The following is a 17,532-nucleotide window of genomic DNA, read 5'->3' as shown; positions in this document are numbered from 1 at the left end:
GAGAAGAAAAATGGTACAAGTTCCTCTTCATGTTGGAAGGAGCTGGCGAGACTGCCGGTATCGCTGCTCGACGAATTTAATAGATTTGTTGGTCTATACAGATCTAATAGATGGTTTGATATGAATACAAATATAACTTCGTTTTTTAGATTGGTGGGTGTGGGGCATCGTATATGCATCAAATCTTTGGATGGTTCTCATATTTCTCATAAGAGAAGTATATTAGTTTACAATATAAGAGAAAATCACTGGAGTTGGCTGATTTGTCGAATTCCAATTATCGCAGAGGACATATATCTTGCCAAAACATTCGAACCGAGGCTCGATATGAACGTAGAGTGAAAATAAACCTGGAACGTCAATAATGGCATGATCTCATTTATTGATCTTGTATTAATCAACATTTCTCATTAAATTACTGTCAAATGCCTGACCTTCACACTCAAGCTTCAATTCAATATTTTACTTGTAATTACCCTTTCCTAGTGATAAAAGGTACATGAATTTGGTTCCCTTTGACAAGCTTATAATGGTGTCTTCATTTCTTTTGTTTTAAATTTGTGAATGGGTTTGTGTAGAAAATTGTTTAATGTTATATCATTTTATTTTCAATTAAAAATTATTTATTAAATTTAAAAAATGTTTTTATGAAATTTATATATTTATTTATTGATAAGTAATTATATAAGTGTTCTTATGATAAATTTGGTTGGGTAGATAACATCTGTGTTTTTTCGTCTTCCTCCTTTCAAATAAAAGTTGACAAGTCACCAGATGTGCATGATTGTTTCTTCAATGTTTGGCCAGTGTTGTTATTTCTTGCTGTGGAAATGTTTCTTGATGATCATGAGTTTTCATAAATATTCTTGTTAATTCTATGAAATTCTACAATTTATCATTCAAAGTTTCGCTAGGTTAGAGTGTGCAATCATTGTTTGTATCTTGTTTGTAGTTCTTACATATTGTGTTATTTAATATTATGCAAGTAGTGGTGTGGAGAGTCTCAATGCAATGCCCCTGTTCTGCTAGGAAAGTCAGCAAACACATAAGAAAAATGGAAGGAGACACTTCCTCAGCCTGCCTGTTTAATGTATGTTATTTGTCTATATATATGCAGGCCAACATCATGTTTGCAAGCAATTTTTATTTACTGAATACACAAAGTCTGGTGTCCAATTGTGTTAGGTACATCATTTTTTATTGATCTGCAGAAAAATTGATCAGAGTGATGGGTGATATATCCCCAGTTGGTGTTTTGGAGAGGGTTTGAAAGGTTTTGACCACATGGGAAGTTAAGTCAAAAGGTTGTAACAGAAAATTTGTAATCGAACAGTCTGAATAATTAAGATTTAGCTCTTATCATTCCAGCTTTTCAAAAGTTATAGATATCATTAACTAGATATAACTTCACTCTCTTGTATTGTTGCACGGTTTTGCAAATAGCTTGATCTTCCCTTCTGTCAATCTCCATACTTATTTTGGGATCTACACATAAATTTTAATTAAAGAGAAAGGCCAATAGGTACACGCTGCTCAATGAATCTGTAGAAGATAAATACATTACCAAAATGATAAATTCGATTCAAGAGGTTACTAATATTTTCCAATAATCTTTATAATAATAATTGAATAAACTTGATATCAACAGATATATATTTTAAAGTTTTTATTATCCATAATTTTGAATTAGAACGTAAAAGGTGGATATTTATACTAATTTTTATGAATACTATACATAATAAATATAATTATCAAATTATAAAAAAGTAGGCTCATTTCTGTTCTCTTAATTATTTTTTAAAATAATAATCAAAATAGTGATATTAATAATATTCAATAAAAACAAATATTATGAGTAATATATATTATAATCTTAAGTTTTTAACCAGGTATTATAAAAATATACTCTTCATTACAAAATTGTTTGAATTATACTATCGTAAGATTAATTATGTTGATAGGCATGGTCTATTTCATAATAGGGTTTAATGAACTTCTTTAAAATATAAAAAGTGATAAACTGATTAGATTTGATATTTAGTCATATACATGATCCAACAGATGAAATGAAATGTTCCAAAAAAATAAAAAATTATGTTTCAAACAATTTTGGCTTTACAAATTCTTACCTTTAAAAGTTGGCATATTTATTAGTTATTATGTTTTCCATCTTTATTTCTAATTTATAAATAATTTAATTAGAATGATGTTTTTTCTTCTATGAACCTTAAAAATGGAGGATATCATGATGTTTTCAATTGAAAATGGATCCATTGGTCTATATTATTTTGAGACTTATTAGTAACAAGCAAATCATCACAGATTTCAGTTTGAAGGATATCATAATTTGGTGATTTTAGTCTACTTCAGTAATAATGCCTTAACCTAGTTGAAAATCTAATAGCATAATTTTTATGTGATTTTTACCAAAATAAATTTAATTAATGAAAATAATGATTCCTTATGAAAGTAACAATTATATGTTATTTTTTTGAAAGAGGTAAAGTAATGCAAGTTCAAAGAACTTTTGGAGGAAGTTTCACAATTTTTAGTACCACATTGAAGGGTTTGAAACACGTTGAAAAAAATTTTATGATGTGATTTTTACAATTTTTTTCTTACTTTTCATGTTATGGATTGCAAAACCCTAAATTCAAATATTAAAAACTTGTCGAGTGATGTAGGAGCATTTAGAATAAATCCCTTCTCATAAAAAAATTTGTTTTTGTCATTTCTTATGAGGGAAGAACCACGTATATACTTTGTTGTTTTGATTATGTGCCCCTATGGGACAACTTCACTTTTATCAATTTCTTTTTTCATACTTATGTGTCCATTTTAAGGAAAAATGCACCTAGTTTGTTAATAGAGGGCTTTTAGAAAAGCCCAAATGTAACCATGGGAGAAATGATGCTTGTAAGTGGCCTCCCTATTTTTTTATTAGATATTTTTACCCTTTTGTGAATATAATTATGAACCCTCCACACTCTATGAGTGTGCGGGAAACAATAGGAGAAAGTAATTTTTAATGTATCAATTAAGATTTTTAATGTCCTTTTAGTAATTTACTCATATTTTTATTTCTATTCAAGGCTACTAGTGTATAAGTTATCTATATTCACGATATTTATATTCTGGTTGGTTTGAATGCGTGAAATTAAGCTTGGAGTGAAGCGTTAATCCCCTTTCCAGTCATAGATTGATACAAAGGTTCTCTTCCAATAGTTTTTAACTGTTCATGGAGAAATATAGATATACACATAAACAAAGAGATGTAGCAGAAATAAAACTTGATTTCATTAATATCATTATAGAATGGAAATAAACTAGCTTGGGTGATGGTAGTTTATATCTAAGAAGAGATGTGGGAACTACATGCATTTAAACTTTGTTAAAATGAGGCTCAATGGCCATTTTATTATTGAAAAATAAGGGAAAACCTTAAACAACCAGAACCCTAATCGTAGGAGAAACACTAAGTGTTTGTCAACCCTGTCGGGGTTAGTTGGGTAGCTAACTTCTTGGGGCTATAACTTGTTCATATCATCTCTTTTTGGTGCGTATGGTACCTTATTGGAAATATCTCTCCGAGTACTATAGGATTTTGCACAAGTATTTGCTTTTTGCATATGGGCATGTCGAGGACCTCAAAAAAATGTCTTTTAGTGGGTTAGAACAACTCCAAAATTTTTGGACTTGAAAACCTGCTAAAAAGGGTAAATGCTACTATAATCAAGGAAACAAAAGAAATTGACTGGAGGTATAGGTTGACTAGTGGGTGACCACCAATATCGACTAGGATTAGTCCTCCCCCATTGGGAATAAATGGTACACATTGTTGTAGAGCCTCTATGAGGTGAGGAATTTTTTGTTGAACTTGGTCACTAGTGGATCACTTGCCCTAGTGGAGGCATTGGCCTATTTTGAAAACCCGATATAGCTAGATCATCTATTGGCGAGCGTTCTTAATTTGTGTTTCCATGACCGTGTTAGTTGTGGCCTACTCAATGCAACATGGGTTGAACTATGTTTGCGTTAACTTCTTCGCGATGTTGGATGTGTCCAACAATGGAGGAAAGTATGGTCACAAGTAGTCCACATTGAATACTAGGTGCAGAGTAAGGAACGATGGAATGTTGAGCAAGCAAAGCTTGCGATGGGGCCCAACAATGATCCGGATTTAAACAGGAACACAAAAAAGTACAGATATAACCATACATATAGAGATGCAATAGAAATAATACTTTATTTCATTATTGTAAAATACTGAAATATGCTTACAAACAAAAATGGAAATAAACTAGCTAGGGTGATGGTAGCTTATCTCTGAGAAGAGATGTGGCGACTACATGCCTCTGCATTGTGTTACAATGATGCTTGAAGGCCTATTTATTATTGAGAAACAATGGAAAACCCTAAACATCCAAAAACCTAACCCTAGAAGATGAAATGCTAAATTGTCAACCCTGATTGGGTAAATTGTTACATTAACTTCCCATGGTCATAAATTTGGTATACGATCTCGATTTGATGCGCACAATATCTTGTTAGAAATATCTATCTGAGAAATACAACTTTGGGAAGAGAAACCTTGGTCCATGGACCCATGTTGCTTCAATTTTGCCCAAAAAATGTCGTTTAGGGCCTCAAAACAACTCCAGAAGTTCAGGACCTGAAAAACTACTAAAATTAGTAAACTTTGCTAAAATTAAGGAAACTAAAAAGCTAAAAGAAAGAATGGTGGGGGTCCAAGTGGACTTGGTGGGTGGCCACCAATATCCTCTTGGATCATTCCTCCCCCCTTAGGAATCAATGGTCCCCATTGCATTGAGTTCCTCCATGAGATGAGGAAACTTCTACTGAACTTGGTCCCTAGTGAGCCACTTGCCTTGGTGAAGGAGTTGGCCTGCTTTGACAATTCGATATAGTTGGATATTTTGCTGGCAAGTGTGCTTGATTTGTTTGTCCATTATCTGATCAGTTGCAACTTGTTCCATGCAGTTTGGATCTAACTCTGTGGATGTTATATTTCTACAATGTTAGCTGTGTCTAGTAATGGTGGAAAGTATGGCCAAAGTCAGTCCACATTAAACCATGGGTGCAGGCCAAGGAATGGGGGAATGTTGAGCTCAAATGCATTGGCTCCCACATCCTTGGTAATGGTGTAAGGACCATATCAAAGTGCTCTGAGTTTTCGATAGGCTTCGGTAAGGCGTTCCTTTTGCAAATGCAACCATACTTCGTCACCCACCTAAAACTTGTGTGGCACCCGATGCTGATCATGTCGATGTTTGTACTTGGCATTTGATTTCTCCAAAATGTCATGGACCTGCTGGAAAATATGTTGGATGTGCTCAATAAAGCTGTTTGCCTTATTTGTTTCGGACTAAGCATCAGCCGAATCTACATGAGTAGTTGCAAATGACATGGCCACATCAATGGGACATAGTGGTTGGAATCCCAAGCCCACTTGCAAAGGGTTGTGGCCAGCCGAGCTATGGAGAGCCCATTTGTAGTTGTGTTGAACATAGGGGAGGCTCTCATTCCATGTGCGTGGATGCTTTAAGTTGTACATGCGCAAAAGGTGTATGATCATCCTATTCACAACCTATGTCTGGCCATCAGTTTGAGGATGGAAGGTTGTGTACTTAGTGAGTTTGGTGTCTAGCATCGACCAAAGATTGGACCAAAATGTACTTAGGAACCTGCTGTCCCGATCTGAAATGATAGACTTTGGGATCCCAAAGTGTACCCACACTCGTCTAAAGAAGAGTTTAGCAGTGGCTTCTGCTGTGATATTCTTCTTGCAGGCCACCATAATGGCCATCTTTGAGAACTTGTCAACGACCACAAAAACACAGTCGTTTCCATGCTTCTTAGAAGGAAGGCCCAACATGTAATCCATGGAGATGGATTCCCAAGGTCAACTAGGGGTGGGAAGTGGGGTATAGAGGCCTTGCTTCTTGATGGTTGGTTTGGCAATGGCACAGATAGTGCATGGTCTTATGTACTTCCTGACATCCTATAGAAGATTTGGCCAATAGAAATACTTTTGTAGTACTGCCACCGTTTTCTCGACCCTGAAATGCCTAGCAACCCAACTATAGTGTGCTTCCAAAATCATCTTGGCACGCTCGCTTGAAGGAACACAAAGGTGACCCAAGTAGCATAATAGGGCATCTTGGAAGTGAAAATATGGAACATGCTAACCCTCCAAGAGTTTTGGTATGTATGGCTGAATTATGGGTCACTTTTATAGAGAAGTGGCCAATTAGAAGTCTCGTGCCCACAAGAGTTGAGCACGGTCGTTAACGCCATGATTGGTGGTCGACTGAGGCAATCTACAACATTATTGGTGCTTCCCTTCTTATACTTCATATTCAAATGGAACTGTTTAAGGTATGTGGACCACTTTTGATGGCGATCATTCTGCAATTTTCCTTGGGTCTGTATGAACTGTAGGGGTCGGTGGTCTGTGTGGATGAACGTTTCCTTCCCCAAAATATAATTCTTCCATTGTTGGCAAGCCTGAAAAATGGAATAAATCTCTTTGTCATAAGTGGGATACTTCCAGAGTGTGTCTGAAAGTATCTCACTGTGATATGCCATTGGATGCCCCTGTTGAGTAAAGATTGCTCCAATAGCATAGTCAGAGGCATTTGTCTCGACCACAAATGGTTGTTTCAAGTCTGGTTATGCGAACACTAGTGCCGAGCAGAGGTGATATTTCAACTCTGTGAATGCCTTCTATTGAGATTCAAACCAAAATAATTTTGCTTTTGCTCCTCCCTTGGTGACTTGTCTCAAGGGCCATGTGATATGAGAAAATCCTAACATGCACATGGCAAGACCTAGAAAGCTACAGAGCTCTGTGAGAGTGGTTGGAGATGGCCAATATCGAATGACTTGGATCTTCGCTGGATCCATATGCACCCCTCGTTCATCAATAATGTATCCCAGATACTGAACCTGGGTCATGCCAAAAGTGAATTTCTCCAAATTAGCACATAACTTATGTTGCCGCAGTGTTTGGAGAACCTATCGGATGTGGTGGATGTGCTCTTCCCAACTCTCACTGAAGATCAGGATGTCATCCAACTATACCACTAGAAATGAGTTGGTGAATGGCTGCAAGATGTCATCCATTAGACTCATGAACTTTGGAGGACCATTCGTCAATCCAAAAGGCATAACCAACCATTTGAGCAGACCCCCCTTGGCTTTGAAGGTAGTCTTCCACACATCAGAGGGTTTGATTGGTACCTAGTGATATCCTAACTTCAAATCGACCTTGATAAAATATTTTCCCCCTTCAATTGGTCTAGGAGGTCATCAATCCGTGGGATCGAGCACATATTATAGACAATGATCTTGTTCAGCACTCGATAGTCAATACAGAGTCTCCACGTCCCATCCTTCTTCTGTACCAACACGATTAGGCTCCCACGGGGCAATGAACTTCGACGGATGTGACCTTTCTGCAACAGCTCCTAAATTTGCCTCTTGATTTCATCGTTCTCTAGAAGGGAGCATTGATAGATTGGTCCATTGGGAAGTGACACACCTGGGGTCATATCGATGGAGTGCTTGACCTGACAGTGTAGAGGAACCCCTGCGGGGGAGATGAAGATGTCCTCATACTCCCCCATGATCTTGTCCATCTGTAGTTATCATGTGAAGGGGCCCTATTTGGAGGTCATGGCTACCGTATTATTCTTTCCTTTAGGGCGTATCATCAGGAAAACAAATTTCCCAGTTTTGGAAATGAGCTTACTGCATTGTTTTGTAGTAACCAAAGAGATGGTGGTAGGCGGTGCTACCTCCGGTATCCTATACAACTTATTTCCAAAAGTAACAATAACAACACAGGGCCTTGATTCATACATAGCATGTCGCTTCCACAAGTATGGTTGTCCTAATAATACATCATGAACATCATGGGGAGAAACATCACACAATACCTCATGAGTGAAGGGCCTGATGTTGTATGTAAGGTGACACTATTGGCTTACGTGAAGATCCTGTCCTTGGTGAAGCCACCCGATGGTGTACAGTTGTGGATGTGCTTTGGTCAGTAAGACTAGTAACTTCTTGACCTCTGCCGAAATGAGGTTCTTTTGGCTGCCATTATTGATAATGAATTGTAGTAGGGAGCCCTTTACCCACATCTAGGAGTGGAAGAGACGCTCCTCCACCTCTGGATCTTCGAGTTCCTCCTTTTGGATATTTGTGGTGGAAAATGTGGCATTGGGCTCCGCATTGATAATATGCTTCCCTTTGTCATTCCCCTTATAGGGTTCTAACTCAAAGTCGGAAGATGCATCTGATTCTAAAACCTTTAGCTGAACCACCAGTGACTGCTTGGCCAGACACTCACTTGTGTTGTGAGTGGAGCTCTTATGGAACTCACACCACTTTCCTGTGTCCTTTTTCAGCTTTGCGACATTTTTCTTTGCTTGCAGCTTTGGTGGGTTGTCTTGGTCCACCCCACCTTGGCTTTGTCCTTTGTTCTATAGTTTGGGGCACCCTTCCTTTGCTTCAGATTCATAGATCCAAAGTCTCCCTTCTTTTGTTTAAACCTTTTCTTGATCTCTTACGGCATATCGGTATCTCATGCCAAGCGAGGAGATGTTCAAGAATTCTATTTCTTCCTGGTTGTACTTGTGCAGGAAGCCACAATATTTGAGTACCAAATGCTTCTCTGAATTCTTGATACCAAACTTTGTGCGAAGGGTATGGAAAATATTGGTAAACTCTGACACATCTTGGTCCCTTCCCTGCCGCAGCGTGGTTGAATCACTTTATGTATTGATCCTCACAGCTTAGGACACGGTAGTACTCCTCCTTGATGGCAGTCCAGAATGAACTCCAAGTGGGTGCAACTAAAAATAGTGAGGTCGTATTTTAATCCTTCTACTCACAGTAGGTTTCCCACCAGTCCTTGACATGGGTAGTGGCTTTGAGAAGAGCGAAAGTAATATTTTCCCATCCGCAAAAATCATGAACAGAAAAATACCCTTCTAGCAGATTTAACCATTTATCTATATTGTCTGCATCTATCTCACCCTCAAATATGGGAATGTCAAAGTTAACTTGTACCTTCAAGGGTGTGGTGCTTCCAGAGTAGCTGCTGGAAGTAGATGTGCTGCCCCTGGGTAGTCACTGAAGGATCTGGGAAATGTTGTCCATCATCACATTCCTTTGTCACTCGAGGGCATCTTCAAGCAAGATTTTGATAGGATCTCCTGCCCCCTCATCTTTATTTTCATCTGCCATGGGAGGCCATCAGGATTTGTGAGGCTGGTCTTGCAAAGGTTCGACCAGTTGAAGTCCTAACTCCTTATATCCCAACCTCGTTAGGGACATGCAAAGAAAGATAGAGAAAGAGTAGATCGCTCTGATACCAATGATCTAGATTTAAAAAGGAATGCAACAAATTACAGATATAACCATACATATAGAGATGCAACAGAAATAATACTTCATTTCATTACTATAAAATACAAAAATATGCTTAGAAATGGAAATAAACTAGCTAGGGCGATGGTAGCTTATCTCTGAGAAGAGATGTGGCAGATACATGCCTCTGAACTGTCTTACAATGAGGCTCAAAGGCCTATTTATTGTTGAGAAATAATGGAAAGCCCTAAACATCCAAAAACCTAACACTAGAAGATGAAACGCCAGACTGTAGACCCCGTTTGGGTAAATTGGTACATTAAATTCTCGGAGTCATAACTTTGGCATATGATCTCCGTTTGACGCACAAAATATCTCATTTGAAAGATATATCCAAGAACTACAACTTTGGGAAGAGAAAAATTAGTCGATGGCCCCATGTTACTCTCAGGTTCCCAAAAAACATTGTTTAGGGCCTCAAAACAGCTCTAGAAGTTCTGGACCTGAAAAACTGTAAAAAATAGTAAACTGTGCTACAATTAAGGAAACTGAAAAACTGAAAGAAACAATGGTGGGGGTCCAAGTGGACTTGGTGGGTGGCCACCAATATCCACCTGGATAAAGCGAGGCACTCCTTCTGAAAATGTAACCAAACTTTGTCTCCCCCTTGAAACTTGTGTGGCACTTGATGCTGATGATGTCGCTACTTGTACTTAGCATTGGTTTTATCCAATATATCATGGATGTGGTGGTGGATGTGCTGAATGGGTTCAATGAAGTTGTTAGCTCAGTCAACTTTGGACTGGACATGAGTCAAATTTTGTTGAGTAGCTGCAAATGGTATGGACACATCAATTGGACATATTGGATGGAATCCCAACCCCACCTAAAAGGGGTTTTAGCTAGTGGAGCTATGGAGAGATTTGTTATAACTATGTTGGACATAGGGGAGGCTTTCATCCCATGTGGGTGGATGGTTCAATTTTTACATGTGAAAAAATTGCACGATCATCATGTTCACGACCGTCGTTTAGCCATCAATTTGGGGGTGGAAGGTCATGGAATTAGTGAGGTTGATATCTAGCATCGACTAAAGGCTTGACCAAAATGTACTCAGGAATTTGTTGTCCTAATCCTAAGATAATGGACTATGGGATCCCAAAATGTACCTACACACATTCAAAGAAGAGATTAGCAGTGGCTTTTGTTGTGACACTCTTCTTGCAGACTACTAGAATGGCCATCTTAGAGAATGTTTTAATGACCATGAACACGGAGTCATTGCCTTGCTTAGTAGAAGGAAGGCTTGGCATGTAATCCATTGAAATGGATTCCCAAAGCTGAATAGGAATAGGAAGAGGAGTATATAATCCTCGCTTCTTGATTGTTGTTTTGGAAATGGTGTAGGTAGTGTAGGATCTTATGTACTTCCCAACATTCGGATGAGGGTTCAGCCAATAAAAATACTTTTTTAGCATTGCCATTGTTTTCTCTACCTTGAAGTATCTAGTGACCAAACTATAATGCGCCTCCCAAATCATCTTGGCACACTTGCTTGTAGGAGGACAAAGGTATCCCATGTGGCATAAAAGTGTGCCTTAGAGGTGAGAATCTAGAAATTTCTTTTCTTCTAGGAGAACCTAGTAGGTGTTGCCAAATTGTGGATCTCTTGTAAGGATGTGGCCACCACGAAGTTGGCAACAATATACAACATTATTCATGCTACCCTTTCTGTAATTGATGTTCAAATGGAACTATTGCAGATATGTGGACCATTTTTATGGTGATCATTCTGCAACTTCCCTTGAGTCTGTATGAATTGGAGGGGTTGGTGATCTATGTGGATAATCGTTTCCTTCCCAAAAATGTAATGCTTCCATTGTTGGCATGCCTACACAATAGAATACGTCTATTTGTCTTAAGTGTGATAATTTCAGACTGTATCTGAAAGTGTCTCACTATGATATGCCATTGGATTCCCTAGTTGGGTAAGAACTACACCAATAACATATTTAGAGGCATTTGTTTCAATTTCAAATGGTTGTTGCAAGTTTGGTAATGTGAGAATTGGTACAGAGAAGAGGTGATGCTTCAACTCAACAAATGCATTTTGTTGGGATTCATAATAAAATAAATTTTCTTTCGCTTCGCTCTTGGTGACTTGACTCAAAGAATGAATGATATGATAGAATCCCAATGCAAACCTGCGACAAAAATTTGCAAGACCTGAAAAGTTACAGAGCTCTGTTAGAGTGGGTGGGGCTGAAAAATCTATAGGTTTTGGATGTGGCCATAGTAGTCTTCTTTCCCTGAAGGTGAATCATAAGGAATACAAATTTATCGATCTGCATAATTATCTCACTGCATTGCTTCGTATGTATCAAAGAGATGGTGTTAGGTGATGCTACCTCCGGTATCTTATATAACTTATTTCCAAATGAAATAATTCTAGTGTGTGGCCTACACTAATACACATAATAACAATTCCTGGATGAAGGTGACAATAGAGGACAATGAGGTGGTTGCTATCTGGGTTGGCGTGTGGTGAGAGCACATGGCCTCCCATGGGGTGGCACAGTGGTCCGAAAATGGCATTAACCATCGCCATAATTGCACCTAAAATGAATACTACCACCACTCTGTTAACCGCCATCAACCTCATCTCAAGGTAACGATGAACTCTCAAGAAAATACCACTTCTACTACTGCCATTCCTCCCCTTCAACCTCAGCCCCTATAATGCCTCTGCCCTCATGTATTGGAAGCACCCAGCTCCCGCACTACCACTGGGAGACATTGTAATCTTTATTGCTACCTCAATTTTGGCTCAGCCATCCATTTCACCCACAACCTGAATCTTCAAGTTCTCATCCCTTTGGCCTTGGTTTCTCATCCCTCTACTGAATTTCCTGTTAGCTCTGCTAATTTTCTTGTTAGCTCCACTGTGACGCTACATACTATTGTGCCCAGTTTTGACCAAAATTTTCCTCCAATTGCAGAAAGCATGGTGCGCCATAGGATGCGCAACTGTAGAGGTGGGAACAGAGGGAGCCTGAGTCGCTCATGGCACTCTTCTGCTTCGAAGACCACCTCCTCTCTAACTGAGCAGAACATTGGCCGCTACCCCAATACATGCAGTGGCAAGGGTCGCTTCCACTCGGTGGCCTCTGCTACACCTCCTAGCAGCTTCCTCTCCACTTCTGGACCTTCTCCCAGAAGCTCTCCACCAGCTCCTCAGCCACATTCCCAAAACACCTAATTCACATTTTTCTCTGCCCTGAACCAACCCCTCATCACCGCCACCATCACCATTAGCTTTCATGAGGAAAAGAAAATTTCTGAGGCACATGAATTTGAGGTTCGAGGTCGACTCATGGCCACTGAGGAACATGGAGCAATGGGGCTCTCGAACATTGCTGGTGGCAGAAGCACCATAGCGGGGAGTAGCCAAACCAAGGCCAAAACAGAGCTGGCTTAGATAAGTATTCAAGGTGCATAGGAGCGGAGCCAGGAGAAACAAACCAGACACACAGGGAAGGAAGTGGAAACAGCTCCGCAGATGAACTGGGTCATAGACGAATACTGCTACATCATTGAGGAAGATCAACCGGAGTTGCAGGCTAGTGACACGAAGACTTCACCACTGCCATGTGGCGACATGGACAAGTACAGATGCTTCATCATGGAGGAGCACCCTCTGTTGTTGCCATGTCCCTAGCCACCACCTCGATGTTGTGTGTTCGACGCCTAATCTGCCACCTTGCTGCCACTCAATGTGCCACGCGCTTGCCTAGTAAACTGCCACTCAGCATGCCATGTGTCTCAGGTTCATTGGGACTTTGTTCTTTAGTTTCTGCTTTCAATGGTTTTTTTGGGGAAAACTAAAAAAATTTAGGCTCTTCAGTTGGGTTTACTTTTTCTAATCTCCTCAGATACAATGATGCAAAACTGGTTAATTTGTTGGTTTCACCTCGGTGGGCATCAAGATAATTTTTTTTGAGACACTTCGGTTAAGAACTGGTTTCCCTTCTGGGTAGTTCAAATCTAGTTTTTTTTTTATGGTTGATGCCTTTCCTCTGGCACAGTTAAGTGCAGGCTTCAGCCTCAATGTATGATACTTTTTTACCTTAATAGAATTAGCATAACTTAGAAAAAAATACACATAATAACACTTCCACAATTATGGTTGGCCTAATAATCCATCACAAACTTCAAGAGGAAGACTCACTCCCCCTCCTCTGGATCTCCAGGCTCAATCTTTTGGATCTTGGTGGGGGGAATGGTGGCACTAGGCTCTACAATAATAATATTCTTCCCTTTGTCATTCCCCTTGATGATTTAAGACAAAGAATCAGAACATGCATCTAATTCGGAAGCCTTCAGCTCATCTAGAGGTGAGTACTTGGCTCGACACTCACTTGTGCTATGAGTGAGACTCTTATGGAACTCACAACATTTCTTTGTGTCCTTCTTTGTCTTTGTGGTGTTTTTTTTCTTGCAGCTTCAGTTGGTTGTCCTAGGTTTCCCTACCTTTGCGTTGTCCTTTGTTGTATGGTTTTGGGGCACCTTTCCCTCACTTTGGATTTGTAGATCCAAAGTCTCGCTTCTTTTGTTTAAATTTTTTCTTGATCTTTACAGTGTATCGATAGGCGACGCCAAGTGAGAAGATGTCTAGGAACTCCATATCATCCTAGATGTAATTGTGTAGATAGCCATGGTACTTGAGTACCAAATTTTGCTTAGAATCCTTGAGACCTAGCTTTGTGCGAAGGGTATGGAAAATATTTGTGAACTTTGACACATATTGGTCCCTTCATTTCCATAGCATGGTCCACTTTATGTATTTATCTTCATAGCTCTTGACAGGGTAATATTGTTCCCTGATGGCATCTCGGAAAGAATTCTTAGTGGGTGGGGCTGAAAATAGTAAGGATTCCCTCTCGACCTTTTGTTCACAATAGGTATTCCACCAGTACTTGACATGTGGGCCAACTTTAAGGAGTGAAAAAGTAGTCTTTTATTGATTGGAAAATTCATGAATTGAAAAATATCCTTCCAAAATATTTAACCATGTATCTACAACATCTACATCTATCTAGACTTCAAATATGGGAATGTCAAAGTTAACTCGTACCTCTATCACTCTAGGGATACCTTGAGCAATATTTTGAAAGGATCTCCTTCCCATTCATCTTTTTTTTCTTCTTCCATGGGAGGTTGTTAGGGTTTGGGAGGCTGATCTTGCAAAGGTTCAACGAGTTAGAGCCCTAATTCCTTATACCCTGACCTCATTAGGGACTTGCAAAGAAAAATAGACAAAGAGAAGACGACTATAATACCACTAATCTAGACTTATGCCAAAACAAAATAAAATACAAATATACACTTAAACACAAATATGCAGCTAAATAAAACTTCATTTCATTAATATTAAAGAACTGAAATATGCTTACATACAAAATGGAAATAAACTAGCCCAGGAAATGGTAGTTTATCTTTGAGAAGCGATGTGGTGGCTACATGCCTATGACTTATGTTACAATGAGGCTCATGGGCCTTTTTATTATTAAACAATAATGGAAAACCATAAACAACCAAAACCCTAACCTCAGGAGATGAAACACCAAGAGTCTGTGGTCCCCGTTGCGGTTATTTAGGAACTAACTTCTTAGGGTCGTAAGTTGGTCAAATAATCTCTATTATTCACATATGATACCTTGTTTGAAATATTTGTCTGAGTACTACAATATTTTTAGTATGACCTTGCCTACAACCATAGGTCTTGCCTATGAATATGAGCCTGCTGCGAACCTAAAGAAAACATCATTTAGGGGGTCAAAAAATCCCTGGAAGTTTAGGACCCGCAAAAATACTAAAAATAGTAAATTCTTCTGTAATCAAGGAAACAAACGAACCAAATAGAGGTCTAGGTGGAATAGGTGGATGGCGAGAAAGCGAGAAATTTCACATTGTGAAGTTTTTTAGCCAAAGATGTATGGCATCAAACATATTTTGAAACTTACACAAGGAATTAGTAGTTGTAACCCTCGACTGTTGTGGGACCCAACCTAATGGAGTTCCAAAAAATTTCCCTCTTTGAAAACAATATTTGTAGAATTTTCCCAGACCATTGGATTATACAAAAATCTAGGATAGTAGAGGTTTTCTCTACAATAAGAAGTGTTGTCACTAGAAGAGTCTGAAACTTAGATACATCTAGGCCATCTCCATTGTGGGACCCTTCTCGAGCACAAAGGTCAAGGTGCATAAGTAATTTTTTTAAAGTCTTATTTTAATATTTTTAAAGGAGAATTTTTGGCCACATAACATTCATATATTGGTGTGCCTAGCTCTGATACCTAGAAAACCACTTTCATTAAAAATTTATCCCAAAAAGAGAGATTTTGGGGCCTTGAGAAAATTCATCATATCTAAATCCTCCAAGACCTCAAATATAAAGAAAAATATAGATTTCAAGTAATTTTCATTGTAAAGGAAAATCATGGAAATATAAGGGTCATAAGCATCTTTAGCTTTAAGTCCTCCATTTTGACCATAGTCACGAAGTGAATGATGATTATACATAGAGCCTCAATTTGATTCTAAGGCATTAGACAAGCTTGTCAATTATATGGAAAAAAAAAAAATTATGAAAGTGAGTAACTCCATTACATCAAGTGGTATTATAGTGGGAGGCTCTATAAATCCTCAGACTCATTAAGAAAGACATTTGGAGAATAGCCACCAAGGATTTTCTACAAGCATGTCACCGAAAAGAGGAGGCCAAGAGATAAATATGACACATAAATAATTGATACTAGATTTGAAGCATATATAGGAAAGAATGGAGGCCATGGAGATAGTCACAGAAGAGAAAATTATGTAGGAGACATCAATGAGGGCGAAGATACAAGATCAAAAGAGGAGATGGAAGAAGATTTAGGAAGAGAGAAAGTAGAAAAACAATTGATTAAGGTGGTGACCAAAGTAGGGTCCATACGAAAGATGGAGGCGTCACTATATGATCACAACCTAAACATGGGAGAGTTGCTTTATTGGATCATCTCATTGGATAAGTATTTTAACTATGAAGACGTGGAGGTGATGAGAAGGTCAAATATGTAGTGAAAAGGATAAGGGAATGTGTAACCTTATGGTGGGACGAGTTAGAAGAAAAATGAAGGGAGAAAGGAAATGTAATGATTAAGAGTTGGGATAGAATGGTGGCCAAGTTTAAGAGCCAATTCATGCCAAAGGATTATCAATTGAATTTGTTCAAACAATTGCAAAACTTAAGACAACAATCCATGACATTTAATGAGTACATTGAATATTTTTATAGGATGAACACTAGAGTAGGTCACATTGAAGAGTATGTTGGGAAGGTTTCCAGATGTTTAAATGGTCTAGGATATGAGATCCAATATTAAATTGGTCTCTCTCCCCTAAAGATAATCGAGGATTCCTATCAGGAATCAGTAAGACCGGAAGAGGAGTTGGCTAGGAAACAAAGCCAAAGGAGTAGAGGAAGGTGTCTAGCTATAGGAAAAAGACCTTTCAACAAAGGAAGATTTCATGCTCCAATAGAAGAAAGAGAAATAATGTGTTATTGTTAGTGTGAAATTTCTTGGAAGGTGTACCAAAAACACTTCACTTAAGTCACCAGGTTTCAAGTGACCCTAACAACAATTTCATGGTTTCTTATGATTCAGATCTGCAATGAAAATGGAGAAATCTGAAACAAAATCATATACGGTCCAGAATAGCAAACAACAGTAAAGATATGCAATGCAATAAGCCAAATGGAATTTTTTTTTTGAATAAATTCTTTATTAAAAACACTTGGTGAAGGAGATATACAAAAAGGGTTTGTAAATCCCCCTTTGTGGGATGGGTCCTTTGATGTCCTTGATGCTTCAGTGATCGATATTCTCTCTTTATTTATGAAAAATCCAAAATAGTGTGAAGAACTCAAATGGGAGCTCAAAATAAAAGAGACGATATTGGTGATGATGACAATGATCATGGTGAAGAATGAATGGAAAACCCTCCTATTTATAACAAAGTATTGAGTTGGCCAAATCAAGATCTAATTGTTAGGAATACTTTATTATATTTATGAGAGAGGGAAAA

Source organism: Pinus tabuliformis, chromosome 5_1 (assembly GCF_031772625.1).
Source record: "Pinus tabuliformis cultivar Carrire ecotype Pingquan chromosome 5_1, CPIR1, whole genome shotgun sequence".
In the NCBI taxonomy this organism is placed as follows: Eukaryota; Viridiplantae; Streptophyta; class Pinopsida; order Pinales; family Pinaceae; genus Pinus; species Pinus tabuliformis.
This window is presented reverse-complemented; position numbering follows the sequence as displayed.